General features: G+C 43.2%; 1 long non-coding RNA gene across 2 annotated transcripts; it reads left to right on the top strand.

Moving 5' to 3' along the window:
- The first annotated feature begins 4,857 nt into the window (after nucleotides 1-4,857).
- Nucleotides 4,858-14,418, top strand: LOC143516812 (uncharacterized). Of its 2 annotated transcripts, XR_013131794.1 has the most exons (6): nucleotides 4,858-6,612; nucleotides 6,793-6,936; nucleotides 7,105-7,287; nucleotides 7,420-7,500; nucleotides 12,923-12,973; nucleotides 13,069-14,418. It is a non-coding gene; the product is annotated as an uncharacterized LOC143516812 (long non-coding RNA). The 2 variants fall into 2 exon arrangements; XR_013131793.1 differs by having other exon boundaries at nucleotides 6,793-7,287.
- The last annotated feature ends 2,174 nt before the right edge of the window (nucleotides 14,419-16,592 follow it).

Raw genomic sequence — 16,592 nt, 5'->3', positions numbered from 1 at the left:
GACCGTGAGTTGTTGGCTATGCGGAAGGCGTTCGGTGAGTGGAGACATTGGCTGGAGGGAGCTAAGCATCCATTCACCATGCTTACCGACCACAAAAACCTGGAATATATCAGGACCACGAAACGGATGAACGCCCGTCAAGCCAGGTGGTCTCTGTATTTCTCTCGTTTCAAGTTCCAGGTGACATACCGGCCAGGAGAGAAGAACCAGCGTGCGGATGCGCTATCTAGGTCCTTTCCTGGCAGTACGGAGTTGACGAACGAGGAGCCAGTGCTTACGCCTGAGTGCGTCGTGGGAGCTTTGGAGTGGAAGATCGATTGGGAGATCGAGGCAGCGAACCTGCATCCAGGTTGCCCGCCGCACCGTAAGTACGTTCCCCCCACGCACCGTAGTGCCCTCATCAGCTGGGCTCATACGTCAGTGGGGACGGGGCACCCAGGGGTGTCTAAAACGGCTCAGTTGTTGGGGGCTCGCTACTGGTGGCCGGGGCTGCACCGGGACGTACTGCAGCAGGTGGCGTCCTGCGCGGTGTAAGGTGCCACACACTCCTCCTGCGGGTAAGCTCCTCCCTCTCCCTGCACCTAAGCAGCCATGGACGCACATCACTCTGGACTTCGTCACGGACCTCCCCCCGTCCGAGGAGAACACGGTCATCATGGTGGTGATAGATCGGTTCTCGAAGATGGTTCGCTTCCTTCCCCTGTGGGGCCTGCCCACCGCGTGGGAGACTGCGGATCTCTTGTTTCGGCACATATTCCGGCAGTTCGGTCTGCCTGAGGATATCATGTCGGACAGGGGACCGCAGTTCACCTCGCGTGTGTGGTGGGAGTTCCTGTCCAAGCTCAACATCACGGTTAGCCTCACCTCTGGTTACCATCCGCAGGCTAACGGACAGGTGGAGCGAGCAAACCAGGAGGTGGGAAAGTTCCTGCGCGCATACTGCAGCGAGCACGTGGACACATGGTGCGCCCTTCTGCCCTGGGCCGAGTACGCACAGAACTCCCTCACACATTCCAGCATGGGGATGACACCGTTCGAGTGCGTGCTCGGACGCCAGCCGCCGCTTTATCCTTGGAACGCCGCGTCCTCAGACCAGCCCATCGTCGAGGAGTGGTGTAAGAGGAGCGAGCGGGTGTGGGAGGACACCCATCAGCGGCTGAGGGAGGCGATCCGGCGATTCAAGAGGAAAGCCGACCGTCGGAGGGGAGAGGCCCCATCTTATCAGGTAGGGGATAAGGTGTGGGTCTCCACTGAAGATGGACGCCTGGGCAGGAGAGGTAAACTGGGGGAGAGATATGCCGGCCCGTACGTCATCTTGAGGCGGCTTAACCCAGTTACTTATCGCATCAGTCTGCCCGAAGACAGACGTGTGTCGCGTGCGTTTCATGTGTCCGCTCTCAAGCCATACAGAGCAGGTGCATTGGAGGAGGCCTCGACGTCACGACCGCCCTCGCCGCTGCAGTTGTCAGACGGACCCGCGTACCTCGTGGAGAGGTTACTGGACTCGAGGCGCAGAAAAGGTGGCTTACAGTACCTGGTGGACTGGGTCGGATACGGACCGGAGGAGCGCTCCTGGATACCGGCCTCTCAAGTGGTAGGCCCCTCCTTTATCGCCGACTTCCACAGGGAACATCCAGACCGGCCAGCTCCGCGGCGACGGGGAAGACCACGTGGGAGTCGACGGGAAGAGTCCTTGGGGGAGGGCTCTGTCACGGTGAGGGGGCCGGGTCGCCACCAGAGGGCGTGCATCCTGGCCAGCAGCCGATCCCAGCACACACCCCCGCGCACGCAACCACTCCCACAGTCGCAATCACCATCATACTGAGCACCTGTTTCTTGTTTACTTTGCTCTTCTTAAGCCCGCAGGTCGTCTGGTCCAGTGCTGCACATTGCCGCTACATGAGTGTCTCTGGTCTCTGCGTGTCAGTCACTGCGTTCCCAACCTGCGTGCGCGCTAAGAGCTTTATTGGTGTGCGCTACGAGCTTTACCTTGCATCACTTGCAGCGTGTGCGCTAAGAGCTTTACTGTTTGGTTGCCATGGACAATAAACATCCTTCTGTTCAACCCCCGTCTCCGGCTGCCTCTGTCCCGACGCCTCCGGCGTCACACATTTATTAAAGTTTAATTTAATTTATTAAACTAAAACAGACATTGGCACAGGCAGTGGACTTAGCAGTTACTGATTAAAACTTATCATTCTTCTTAGAAGTTCCTGAAACACATTCCTGAATGGTGTTTCAATAAAGGGGGAGATACACCTGTTAGACAACACCATGCACACAGCATAAATCAGAAGTTGTATGATAACAAAAAAGGGTAAGCTGAGAGACAGAGGCAAGTAGGAGCCCATTAGATGGTTTGCAGGGCAGACCACAGGACCTAGAGCTACTTAAAGTACAGGAAAAAATGGACCCCAGAGAAAAAATTTAATAAATAAATAGATAAAATAAAATAGCATTGCTGAGTAAATATGGTAAGAAATAAGGAAGTCTGCACTAAAAAAAAATGATTTAGGGCCCTCATAAAGTTTAAACAAATATTTTACATAAAACATTTAATTATCTAAAAATTATACATTATTTATTTGAATTACTTAGAACCAACATGATTTTGATTAATATTATACAAATTAAAACGACCTGCATAAAATCTATTAGGTTTTTCCACTAAATCCAATAGGGGGCAGTACGCATGTGCACAGTATCCGGAAACATGCCAGCTTGCGTCAGTACATGTCGTATGTGGTGGATATGATACAGGTAAGCTCTTTATATTTTTACAATCTTCTTCCATCCTTTGTTATATATTTTTCTGAAGAGTATTGGAGAATTATATACAGATAATATGTGTTATATATTTTTTGTGATCTATTTTAAAGCTGTGTCATACTTCATCATCATCATACAATCAAGCTAGCGAGTTAGCCAACTAACTAGCGATCTTACAAAAGTAGACTAAATAAGTAAATAGTTTTTTTTGTAAAACATATTATGTTATGTTAAGATTAAAGTTTGTCCAAAATTATTCACACTAACAGTTTGTGTTTTGTGAAATGAGCTGTAGGCGAACTTTTCAAATTGCCATTAGCATTAGCTTCTTAACTAGCTTGCTGGCATGATGCTTAGAAGCGTTAGCTGTGTATTAAATTGTGTGATCTGTAGCCGTTGGTAAAATTATACTGAACTGAGACAGACTTTCTCACTTATTACTAACTTGTTCTAATATTGACTGTTTTTTAGGTATTTTCTGAAATTTTAAGAACGGTAGGGCAACCTCTCAGTTACAGTAAGTATTGGTAATCTCATGGTATTTTTCAAATATAATCCTCTAAATCACTCCTAAACACTCTCCCTCTTTCTTTTTAGGTATATAAATGTGGGAGTCTAAGGTGTGTGGTACATCTGTCACCAGTACGTATGAAATATTAAAGCATTTTAAGCTAAAACATGGGCATTATGGGAACAGGTTCAGGTATCCTTGTGTATACAGTAATTGTCCTTGTACTTTTAGATTATGGAGTAATCTTTTAAGCCACATATACTGTTCACACAGTACTCAAGTATGTCCAAAACCAGTGCACATAGCCACATTTTCATGTCAGTTGTGTGCATGCAAAGAGCTTTCAAATGAAAGAGAGTACTTCAGTCATGTGAATGAACATTTAAGGAGACAAGAAACAGTGACATGTATGTTTAAAGGATGTGAGTTTAAAACTAACATTTATAACACATTCCACTCTCACAAAAACAGGAAACATAATCCACATGCTTTAAACGATTTTAAGTCTGATGTCGTAGTCAAAGTAGAATCACAAGAAACAGGCAGTCCTATAGTTGATGCTCCTTGTTCTGCAGATACAGATATTGAAACTGAAACAGCTACTACAGCTTCAAGTAGCGATGCTAATGTTCAAGATCTTTCTAAACTAATAGAGCAAGATGTTGCCTTAGTTTTATTAAAGTTGGAAAATATTTTGCACGTTCCAGCGGCTGCTGTTGATGAATTACTTCAGGAATTGCAGTATTTATTAAGCTCTGCATCAATTCCATTGACTTGTCACAATCTTGCTGACATTTTTAAAAATCACAGTTTTCAGATTGAGGAGTCAGTCATTAGAGAGATAGCTGAAGGAGTGTGCAAATTAAATCCTTTGAGCAAATCCATAGGAAAAGATGGTTCTCTTTCTACAACCTTTAAACGCAAGAAGTACTACAAGGAGCATTTCAGTGTAGTAGAACCAGTTGAGTACATACTTGATCCAAAGACCAATAAGACCTATCAGTACATTCCATATAAAAGGCATATACTATTTCGTGTGATTAAGTTTTAAATATTCTATCACTTAAAGAAATAATATAATTATTAGGAGTTCATACTTATTATACCTGTGTCAACACTATAGCTGTGATCAGCAGCTATGGGCCCTGTCTTTACAGGTCCAGTGGTGCATCGTAGTGCAGGGGGCTTCCTCTTTCTGAGTGTGGGGCGATGCACAAAAATGGTGGGAACAGCATCTGCTCTCAGCCTAGTGTTGCCCTGTTTGGTTTTGATGAACTGGTCTGCCTGAAAATGTGCCTGCAGAGTGATGTGAGTTTACTCCTCACACATGACAACTCAGTTTTGTCTACCCATATACATATCCCATAGTGGGTGAATACACAGTATTAGAGAACACTTACTGGATACGTATACACTCATTACACATACACTATCGTTCAAAATTTTGGGGTCACCTAGACAATTTTGTGTTTTCCCTGAAATCTCATACCTTTATTTATCAAATGAGCAAAAATGAATAGAAATATAGTCCAGACATTGACAAGGTAGAAATAATGTATTTTTTTTTTTTTTTTTTTAATAATTTTCTACTTTAAACTTTGCTTTCGTCAAAGAATGCTCCCTTAGCAGCAATTACAGCATTGCAGACCTTTGGCATTCTAGCTGTTAATTTGCTGAGGTAATCTGGAGAAATTTCACCCCATGCTTCCAGAAGCCGCTCCCACAAGTTTCATTGGGTTAATGGGCACTTTTTTTGTACCATACGGTCAAGCTGCTCCCACAACAGCTCAATAGGGTTGAGATCTGGTGACTGCGCTGGCCACTCCATTACCGATAAAACACCAGCTGCCTGCTTCTTCTCTAAATAGTTTGTGCATAATTTGGAGGTGTGCTTTGGGTCATTGTCCTGTTGCAGGATGAAATTGGCTCCAATCAAGCGCTGTCCACAGGGTATGGCATGGTGTTGCAAAATGGAGTGATAGCCTTCCTTATTCAAAATCCCTTTTACCTTGTTCAAATCTCCCACTTTACCAGCACCAAAGCAACCCCAGACCATCACATTACCTCCACCATGTTTGACAGATGGTGTCAGGCACTTTTCCAGCATCTTTTCAGTTGTTCTGCGTCTCACAAATGTTCGTCTGTGTGATCCAAACACCTCAAACTTTGATTCATCTGTCCATAACACTTTTTTCCAATCTTCCTCTGTCCAATGTCTGTGTTCTTTTGCCCATATTAATCTTTTTCTTTTATTAGCCAGATATGGCTTTTTCTTTGCCACTCTGCCCTGAAGGCCAGCATCCCGGAGTCGCCTCTTCACTTTGACACTGGCGTTTTGTGGGTTCTATTTAATGAAGTTGTCAGTTGAGGACCTGTGAGGCGTCGATTTCTCAAACTGGAGACTCTAATGTACTTGTCTTCTTGCTCAGTTGTGCAGCGGGGCCTTCCACTTCTCCTTCTACTCTGGTTAGAGCCTGTCTGTGCTCTCCTCTGAAGGGAGTAGTACACACCATTGTAGGAAATCTTCAGTTTCTTGGCAATGTCTCGCATGGAATAGACTTCATTTCTCAGAACAAGAATAGACTGTCGAGTTTCAATTGAAAGTTGTTTTTTTCTGGCCATTTTGTGAGTTTAATCGAACCAACAATTGTAATGCTCCAGATTCTCAACTAGCTCAAAGGAAGGTCAGTTTTATAGCTTCTCTAATCAGCAAAACTGTTTTCAGCTGTGCTAACCTACTTGCACAAGGGTTTTCAAGGGTTTTCTAAATATCCAATAGCCTCCTTACAGAGTTAGCAAACACAATGTACGATTAGAACACTGGAGTGATGGTTGTTGGAAATGGGTCTCCATACATCTGTGTAGATATTGCATTAAAAACCAGGGCCCGTATTTATCAAACTTCTTAGAATTACTCCTAAGAATGCTGCTAAGAATTGACTTATGTCTAAAATAATTCTTAGTTAAAAGCTGAGACTAAAAGTTAGTTATCAAGCCTCTCAGTCTCACTTTATGCGAAGTGTAGGAGCAATTCTTAAGTGTCAGTCTAAGAGCTGATTTATGACACCTGGCTGTGCCGCAAAGCTGGGCCTGTATTTATCAAACTTCTTAGAGTGGAATTTTGGACTTAAGTGCTGAAAAATTCTTAGATTTGCTCCTACTCACAGAGTTAAGTGTAAGTGCCAGTTATCAAAACTCTCAAGTATAAGAATCACTCTTATTCTCCTGAAAAGTTAAGACTGCTCCAGAGGACTCATAAGTCGTTAAGAGTTGCCACCAGGGGGCTGAGATGGCACTGAGAAGACAGAGACGCGTGCGAACCTTCATTTTAGGTACACATTTCAATTTTATAGATATATAAATATGCACAAATATGGACAATAATTAGGCATTAAGATAAGCATGGGTTTAATTATTTTTCTTCCTTTAATTTTTTTTGTGCAAGAGTGTAATTAATATTCATGCTGCGATTTTAATACTTTAATTTTAAGCTTTGATGTCTGCCTTGTCAGTTATTGTTTGTCATTTGGGAGTGAGTCCTCTGCCAGACTTTCTTCAGACGCTCACTCTTCCTCCGGCCATTCATGACTGGTGGTGTTTGGAAGCGCGGTCAGAGAGGGAGGGGCAGATGGAGAATCTGCGCTCAAGCCAGCAGGGTCGGGAGCACGAGCATCTTCTTTATTACTGACGGATGCAATAATTTTGAAGTGACAATTAGCATCAGTGTTTGTGTGCAAATCTAAGTAAATGATAAAAAACCTTGTCTTTGAAATATGTTTTAGAATTTCATTAATGCAGGATCCTGACCCCCCTCCACTCCACAGATCACCCCCATGATACGCTGCACCACCTCACAAAATGCGCTAAGAGGCTTGCCCGGTGGTCCTCCGCCTGAATGTGATTCGGTTAGAATGTATGCAGTATCCAAAATAAATCTGAGAAAATATATGAATAACAAAAGAAAGAAAGGAAAATTATACATACCAGTGCATGTCACATACTTAAAGGTAGATATGAAATATTTTTTTAATGGATTATTTATTAACTGTAAATACGCTGTGTAATTTCACAAAAATTATGACTGCAACATTATTAAGTTAAATGTGACATTTTCTGAATTTTATCTTGACATTTCACAGGAAATGTTATTGAACATGAAATCCGATCCAGTGATTGGTTCCTGCAGGGGGTTTTGAAATGACATCATCAGGCACAGCCAGGTGGGTGTCGTAAATCAGCTCTGAGACTGACACTTAAGAATTGCTCCTACACTTCGCTTAAAGTGAGACTGAGAGGCTTGATAACTAACTTTTAGTCTCAGCTTTTAACTAAGAATTATTTTAGACATAAGTCAATTCTTAGCAGCATTCTTAGGAGTAATTCTAAGAAGTTTGATAAATACGGGCCCTGGGCCTGTATTTATCAAACTTCTTAGAGTGGAATTTTGGACTTAAGTGCTGGAAAATTCTTAGATTTGCTCCTACTCACAGAGTTAAGTGTAAGTGCCAGTTATCAAAACTCTCAAGTATAAGAATCACTCTTACTCTCCCGAAAAGACTGCTCCAGAGGACTCATAAGTTGTTAAGAGTTGCCACTAGGGGGCTGAGATGGCACTGAGAAGACAGAGACGCGTGCGAACCTTCACACATTTCAATTTTATAGATATATAAATATGCGCAAATATGCATTGCATTCAGTTTTTATTCACAATTTGTTTAGTGTCCTAACATTTTTGGAATCCGGTTTGTACTAATAACTGTAATCAATAATAGTGGTTCATAATTAATACACTGACTTTACACTAAGTGGTAGAAATGGTATTAAATTAATATCATTGCTAGTATGCTCTGTGTCACGGTGAGCCGGCCCCTTGGCTCAAGGGAGACTTGAGCCATGACTCATTCCTGAGACTGGCATGATTGCTTCCTTATTTTTACACTTCCCTTGCCCGTCACAGTAATGATAAACCTAATTATGTCCCTTTAAATCAGGGGTACTCAACTGGTGGACTGCGGTCCAGATCCGGACCCTAACACACTCCTGTCCGGACCCAATCTCATTCCTGATTAACTGGATACGGACCAAAAAAAACCTGGAGCATTTATTTCAGGGCTATTGAAAAAACACTCCGTCATGAGTGTTACGTTTGCCACCCCGCTCAACAACTTACGTTCGCCACATCCCCCCCACTCAACAACTTACGTTCGCCACCCCCGCCGCACTGGACCTCAGGTCACAGGTATCTGCCAAAATTGGACCGCGGACAAATTTAGTTGAGTACCCCTGCTTTAAACCATAACTAAATGTACATATACAGAATCATGAACAAATACCAATACACTAAATACTTGAGTCCTGAAACAGAAATCATGTCCCTTTAAACCATAACTAAATGTACACATATACAGAATTAAGGACAAATACCAAGACACTAAATACTTGTCATGATATAGCTACTATCATCCCCTGTGAACCATATATAAATGTACAAAGATGGCAGACATAATCAAACAGCAAGACACTAAATACATGACCCGATATAGAAATCATGTCCCTTTAAACCATAACTAAATGTACACATACAAAATCATGAACAAATACCAATACACTAAATACTTGAGTCCTGAAATAGAAATCATGTCCCTTTAAACCCTGACTAAATGTACACATATTATAGAGAATCAGGAACAAATAGCAATACACTAAATACTTGAGTCCTGAAACAGAAATCATGTCCCTTTAAACCATAACTAAATGTACACATATTATAGAGAATCAGGAATAAATAGCAATTGTGACGGGCGGTGTGAGCAACTGAAAAGGAAGCAATCACACCAAGTCTCAGGGAAAAAGGATGGTTTAATAGAAAGTGTGCAAACCAAAACCCGTGCAAAAGATCCAAATTAAGAATATAATGACCAGCGGTCAACTGGTATAAAGACAAGACATATATAGGCAAACGGATCACGGGCTCCGCCCACCTGAGGGACGCACATGACGTCACCAAACAACAACAACAACAACAGCCGCTGTGGACAGAGGCGGCCGGTAGGGGGCCGCCTCACCGTGACAGACCCCCCCACCAAGCCGCACTCCCCTCCACTGGGTGTGTGGCACACAGCGGCTGCACACAAAACACGAAGGGGCAGGAAGGCAGAGACAGGCAGGAACACACCTCCTGCAGTCCGGGAGCTGGAACATAAAACAAACAACATTAAACAGCTCACCTCCCTGGGCGGGACCCTGGACCCACTGGGCCGTTAATAACACAAAACCACGCCCCGGTCGGTCACAGGGCCCTCACGCCCTAACCGGCCTTCAGCCGGTGAGCCCCACCGGTGTGAGGACGAGGAGCTACAGCTCCTTTCTCGTCCCTCGTGCATGTGTGTGCGTGCAGGCTACCTCTCTAAGGCGTGGCTACTTCACCTCCTGGACCTACCTCCTCCCAGAGCTAACCCCTGCCTTCTGCTAGGGGTCACCCCAACCTCCTGGGGAGCCAACCCCTCCCGGGGCCTCTCATCGCAAGGTGGACTCCTCCACCCAACCCAGGAGCGCCAGAGACCGAGGCCCAGAGCACCCCCGACACGGGCTAGGGAGCAGCCCCAAGGGCCTCCTGGTCACCCCGGGCAGGAGGGAGGATCTCCCTCCTCAGCAGGAGCTTTTCAGACCGGAGCCCCATGGTCCCCTAACATCCGGGGGCCCCAGCCCTCTAGGGAGGGGCTCTTCATGACCGCGCTCCGGTCACCCCACAACACAAGGGGGCTCCTGCCAGGTGGAGACCCCCACAAGGTCCAGGAACACTGCCAAGGAGAAGCACCTGCACAGAAAACACACACACACACACACACACACACATACATATATATATATATATATATATATATATATATATATATATATATATATATATATATATATATATATATATATATATATATATATATATACAAACACAACACAAACGCGCCTCAGACGCCCTCCGTGCCATACCCCGTGGCACGGGACCACAGCCGTTCCCCCCCGAAACACACATTTAAGGGAAGGATCATGCGTGGAATTACAATTACAATTGCAACAATAACATTTCACAAGCACGCTAGGACACAACGAACACGCAAAGACTAGACAAACAAAATAGTGCTCAGACAGTAAACGAACGGGACAAACACGTGCGCGCTCGACATACACATAATAGTGATGCGCCGCTCAGAGTCACAGTCGCTCCCCACATTAAACACAAGACACACGGGGAGCGAGGCGTCAGTGACGAGCGGTGATCGCGTCACACACACGGAACAGGCGAGCACGCACACAGATCCTCCGCTCGTTCACCCGTACACACTCACAAGACACCACAAGAGAGTTTTCCCAGGCAGACACCCTGGTCCTCGCCGTGCCACACACAAACAAACGCACGGCGGAACTCTCGCAACAAACACCGAACACGAAGAGCTGTCTCAGGGCAGACTGCCTTGGTCCTCGCCGTGCTACACACACACACACACACACACACAACACAAAAGCACGGCGGAGCTCTTCAAACAAAACACCACGCAGACAAACACTTACCATGAGACATGACCACGAACGAAGGAGAAAGTAAAAGAGACTCGACGGCTACCGAAATGTGGCTGGTCATTCGGTGAGCAACTGAAAAGGAAGCGATCACACCAAGTCTCAGGGAAAAAGGATGGTTTAATAGAAAGTGTGCAAACCAAAACCCGTGCAAAAGATCCAAATTAAGAATATAATGACCAGCGGTCAACTGGTACAAAGACAAGACATATATAGGCAAACAAACGACCCTCAGGTGAGACGGATCACGGGCTCCGCCCACCTGAGGGACGCACATGACGTCACCAAACAACAACAACAACAACAGCCGCTGTGGACGGAGGCGGCCGGTAGGGGGCCGCCTCACCGTGACAGCAATACACAAAATACTTAAGTCCTGAAACAGAAATCATGTCCCTTTAAACCATAACTAAATGTACACATACAGAATCATGAACAAATACCAATACACTAAATACTTGAGTCCTGAAACAGAAGGGCTGTTAGAACAAAAAGACAAAAAATAAATAATAGAGATCAATAGTTATGTCTCGATGCTTCTTTGTCTACTGAAGACACTCTTATTCTTCTTGGACATCATCTGCACCCTGGTTCTGCTGGAGTCCAGCAGAGAGTTCTGTAGTGTGTTCTGAGATGACATTCTATTCTCTACTGTTAAATGCCTATGTGATTTGTCTGGCTGATCTGGGGCTTATTCCAGTCCCAGCAACTTAATCAACAGATCTTTGACTCAGCCAGCTTCCCTGCTTCCTGCTCAGTGGGTCTTCAACCTCCTGTTTCTGAATCTGTCTTGTCCCATCTCTGGTCCGTCACATCAGCAGTATGTGCATGTTCCTCTGGCTGAGGAACTGGCCTCTGTCTTGCATTTAGTAGAGAACATGTAGTATTCCTGTTTCCCTGTTTTCATGTTGCGTCACAGGCCTCTACTGAGGCATCCAGAAACTAGAGCCCTCCACTGAACTTTCCAAGCTTTCACCAGACTTCCTAGAGCTTGGAACAAGGGTTTACTAGTCAGAAGACCAGGCCTGAAGTCTCCTTACCTGCAGTTGACATTATTGTTGCTTATGTTTCCCTTCAAAATGGAGGACATCACCACTTTGATGAATCCTAACATTAATCAGCCTGTGGCTGTTCTGGGACTTCAGGTACTGTCAGGCCATGGTTGGGCTCCTTAAGCAACACTGTATTCCCAAACCAGGTGCCCCACTAGGTTCCCCAAGCCAGAGTCCCTTACCTGACTCCCGAAGCTCTAGGCCTCAGATACACCAAAAGCTAAAAGACACCTCTAGGCTCCTCAAGCCAGGCGCTCCCTGACTGAAAAAGTCACCTCTTAATCTATCGCTGCCCAGGGTCTTCACTTCATGTCAAACAGGCTCAGAAGCAACTAGCCTCCACCACTACTCCCAAGCCACAGGACCCTCCAAGTTTCACCAATCTTCCATTGGGCTTCCAATCCCTAGGTCTGATACCTCTGCTGTAGTGTCTTTGTCATCACTGATCCACAAGCCTCCAGTCATACAAGTCACGTTCGTCACAGTGCAGGCTTCTCAAGTCAGAGGCCCCTACTGAGCTACACAAGCTAGATACCTCCAACATACCACAGCTGCCTTCCCAAACTGCCAGCTTCCTCTGCCATTTTCAGTGTGAGGCCTTTGCTGTGATTCTTAAGTCAAAGGGCTCCTCAATCTAAAGGTATCTGTCAGGTTCTCCAAGCCAGAAACCTTCCCAAAGCCAGAGGCCTTCACCAGGCTACACTACAATGTTCCCTTCAGTCCTGCTCCATAAGATAATATTCCTAAAAGAAACTTTAAAGTTTTCCCATGTTTATTGCTAAATTATAATACAATAAAATATGTCCTATACTTGTAATGCTGTGCCATCAAAACAGTCAGTTCTTTTTAACGGTTTTTAAGTACTTCATTTTTGTTATGTTCAAGTATTCATATGTATTAAGGAATTAATGTTTTGAGGGCTGTAGTACAAGGATGGATTATAGCTCTACATATGTTTAGAATTGTGCACGTTATCAAACTATTGCAAAAACGATTTCTGAAATGTACTGTTTAGGTGAAAATGTTGGTGCAGACACTACTGAGACTTCTGTTGCTGGCAATAATGGTAGGATTTTTGATGTTCACTATTTTATTTGTGCATGTTTATTTCTTAATGACTATTTAAAAATGCTATTAAACTGTATTAATTATTTATAATAGAGCTCGTCAGAAAAAGGAAAAGGGCCTACACAAAGAAGCCTTGGACCACCACGGAAGTCAAAACCATCATGAAGCATTTTGGGCGGCACATCAGGAATGAGAAGTTAGCTTCTTTAATAGAATGTGATGCTTGCAGAAAGGCAGAACACCCAATTCTGGAGACAGCTCAAAATATTAGAGATTTTGTACGTAACAAGGGATTATATTACAAGCATGCCTTTAATAAGGCTTTATGAGTAAGTACATCGCTATGCATTGTAGGTTCTTTTCATTTATAGGACCTTATGAGTTTTTACACCCCCATTTTTTAAATAGGGCGTTCTGAGTTTGCAGTTTGCTTTAAAGAGGACCATATGAGCTTGTAATGTTCTGTAGGTTCTTGGAAGGGCCTTATAAGCTTGTACTTGATATTTGGAGTCTTTTCTTTTGTAAGGGCTCTCAAGAAGTCATACTTAGTGGTTCTTAAACTGGAGCCTTGAGTTATACTGATAGCAGACTTTTATAGTTGTTGTGATTGTATTGTATAGTAAATGTAATGTTTTGTAGGTTCTTGGAAGGGCCTCGTGAGCTTGTACTTGATATTTGGAGTCTTCTTTTGTAAGGGCTCTCAAGAAGTCAAACTTAGTGGTTCTTAAACTGGAGCCTTGAGTTATACTGATAGCAGACTTTTATAGTTGTTGTGATTGTATTGTATATAGTAAATGTAATGTTTTGTAGGTTCTTGGAAGGGCCTTATGAGCTTGTACTTGACATTTGGAGTCTTTTCTTTTGTAAGGGCTCTCAAGAAGTCATACTTGGTGGTTCTTAAACTGGAACCTTGAGTTATACTGATAGCAGACTTTTATAGTTGTTGTGATTGTATTGTATATAGTAAATGCAATGTTCTGTAGGTTCTTGGAAGGGCCTCGTGAGCTTGTACTTGATATTTGGAGTCTTTTTTTGTAAGGGTTCTCGAGAAGTCATACTTGGTGTTCTTAAACTGGAGCCTTGAATTATACTAATATACAGTTAGGGAGCCACTGTCTAAGTGTTTTTCTGTTTTGTTTATTTCCAGGTTAGTATTTCAAGTTAGTTGTTGGATTGGCATTACGTTCTGTTATGCTGTCATACATTTTTTTTATGTTGCATGCTAGATGGCATTTTTTAAATGTTTTATACCACTGTATAATTGATGTTACACATACATTTTTTAAAAGATTTTTAAAAGATTTTTTGAAGATGTTTTTAAAGAATTTTTTTAAAGATTTGTAAGCCAGGGTAAAAGTATTCATATGTATTAAGGAATCAATGTTTTAAGTGCTGCAGGGCTAAAAGTAAAATATTGAAATTGTAAATACTGACTTTGTAATACACTCTCATGAACTTTTACATGTAAATCTGTTCACAAATAAATGTTTTCTCAAATATAAAATGTTTTTCCATGTGTTTCAAATAGTTGAGATAAATAATATTTTAATCCATGGATTTAATTTTTTTATCAAGTTACTTATGATATTAAGTCATTTTATTAATTGCGATACAAAGGGGAGACTTAAAAAGAACATTAAAATATGGTATAGGAATTTATAAGTAACAAATAAATAAGTAAATAATTTATTGACAAGATTTTTACTTGTATTATCAACATACTTTTTGATTAAAAAGAATGATTCCATAGTACAGTCCTAGTAAACCATATATGACCTTTGTAAGAAAAAAAGAAAATTAAAGGCTAATAACTTGATGTATCAATTTAGTGTTTTTCAGGGAGACTGTGGGAAAGCAGGAGTAAGGAGGCCTCAGTGGCCTTGAGGAGAACAGAAGGGGCCTATTCAGTGCAGGATGTGTAGCAAGCAGTTTTTAGATAACCAGGCAGGCAGGCTGGGAGAAGAGGAGCAGGTGATTTTCCATGGAGAGCAGCCAGGATTGGGGAGTTATCGAAACTTAAAGAATCGAAACTTATGGACAGGGATTATGAAAGAGAGGACATCGCCCAGCACGGCAGGCTTTTCGCTTGGACACTGCTGAGATCCACTTGGGTTAGGTAGATTCCTAGGCAACTAGCACCAGTGCACTGAAGAGTTTGTACCACGTATACTTCTATTATATTGCATTCAATTATATTCTATATAAATCATTTTAAAAGAACTTTTGTTGTCAAGACTTTGCTTGGACCACTCAGTCAAGGACCAGTCGGTTCATCGGGCGGTGTTGGGGCCCATCTGGGTCGGAGAAGAAATTCCCAACAAATTGGTAGCAGAGGATGGTTTTTGGCTGGAGTTGAATTCTGCAATTAGGACAAGAGAGGAGGTCAATCCGTCCGTGAGGTGACTGAACTAAACCGCGCGGTCTGAAAAAAGGTAAGGAGCCATTCTCTCCTATTGGCTGATGTTACTACGTCATAGGCTAAATTAAAGTTCAGTCACTTATTGGTCGAGGCGAAATACTCTCTGCAAATGTAGTATTGAAATTGTATACGTGTTACAAATTCGATATATAGACAGGAGGATTGCCCTACGACTCATAAAGTCGGGAGGAGGACGCCCTGCCTGGTTTTATACTTGACGCGGCGCGAGGGTCCGCGCGGCGAAAATGACGTAATCGCTGTGGCTCCGCCCGTGCGCGAGGGCCTCGCGTGCTGTCCGTTCGCGAGGTCGTGCATAGTCATTCATTTTCAATGAGAGTGAGCGACACCCAGCGACGCGAAGTGAGCGATTCGAGCGACGCGAACAAGTTGAGCTTGTCTCAACTTTATGCAAATGAGCAGTGACGCGCGGCGGCGACTACCAATCAGAAAGTATGTTTGCACCCTCCTCCGAAACCGCACCTCTGACTTTGGTTCCTACTGATTATTTGTTCCGATTGCAAAATGGAGGAGAGATTAATAGTGGCTGTCTCTGGATGTCCCGCACTTTACGATGTTTATTTTTGGAGGGAATACTGTTCATTTGTTAAAAAACATCTGCAATAAATTAGCGTATACCCTATTATTGGTTATGATTTTTTAAATTCCTGTTTGATCTTCGGGTCTGGGGTAAAAAGTAAAAAAAATACATAAACATTTTAGGTTTATATACTATATGTGTTTTATACACACACTATGTTTTATACACGCACTCCTTTATAATCGTGTGTCCTGTAATCAATAGATTAAAATAAATACTGCGTCCTGCTTTAAAAACGTGATTTGCATATCTGTCACGTGCTGCATGCATGTTGGACACGCCCCCACGCGACGCGATGCTGGCGACTCGGCGATGGAGAGCGATTTTATCGCTTTTCGGTGTGAACGCAGTGTTCTCCGAAACGATAGGCAGTGTTGCCATAGTTACTTTGAAACAGTAATCCGACTACTGACTACTGACTACTTCTTTAAAAAGTAACTCAGTTAAGTTACTGACTACTTGCTTTTAAAAGTAACTAAGTTAGATTACTTTTAGTTACTTTCAGCAGAGGCTGATCCCCCGCCCCTATAACATGAAAATGACTACCAGTTCTGCCAATACTCACTTTATTGACATGTATTTTAACCGGAACATCAAAAA

Source organism: Brachyhypopomus gauderio, chromosome 6, assembly GCF_052324685.1.
Source record: "Brachyhypopomus gauderio isolate BG-103 chromosome 6, BGAUD_0.2, whole genome shotgun sequence".
In the NCBI taxonomy this organism is placed as follows: Eukaryota; Metazoa; Chordata; class Actinopteri; order Gymnotiformes; family Hypopomidae; genus Brachyhypopomus; species Brachyhypopomus gauderio.
This window is presented reverse-complemented; position numbering and strand designations above follow the sequence as displayed.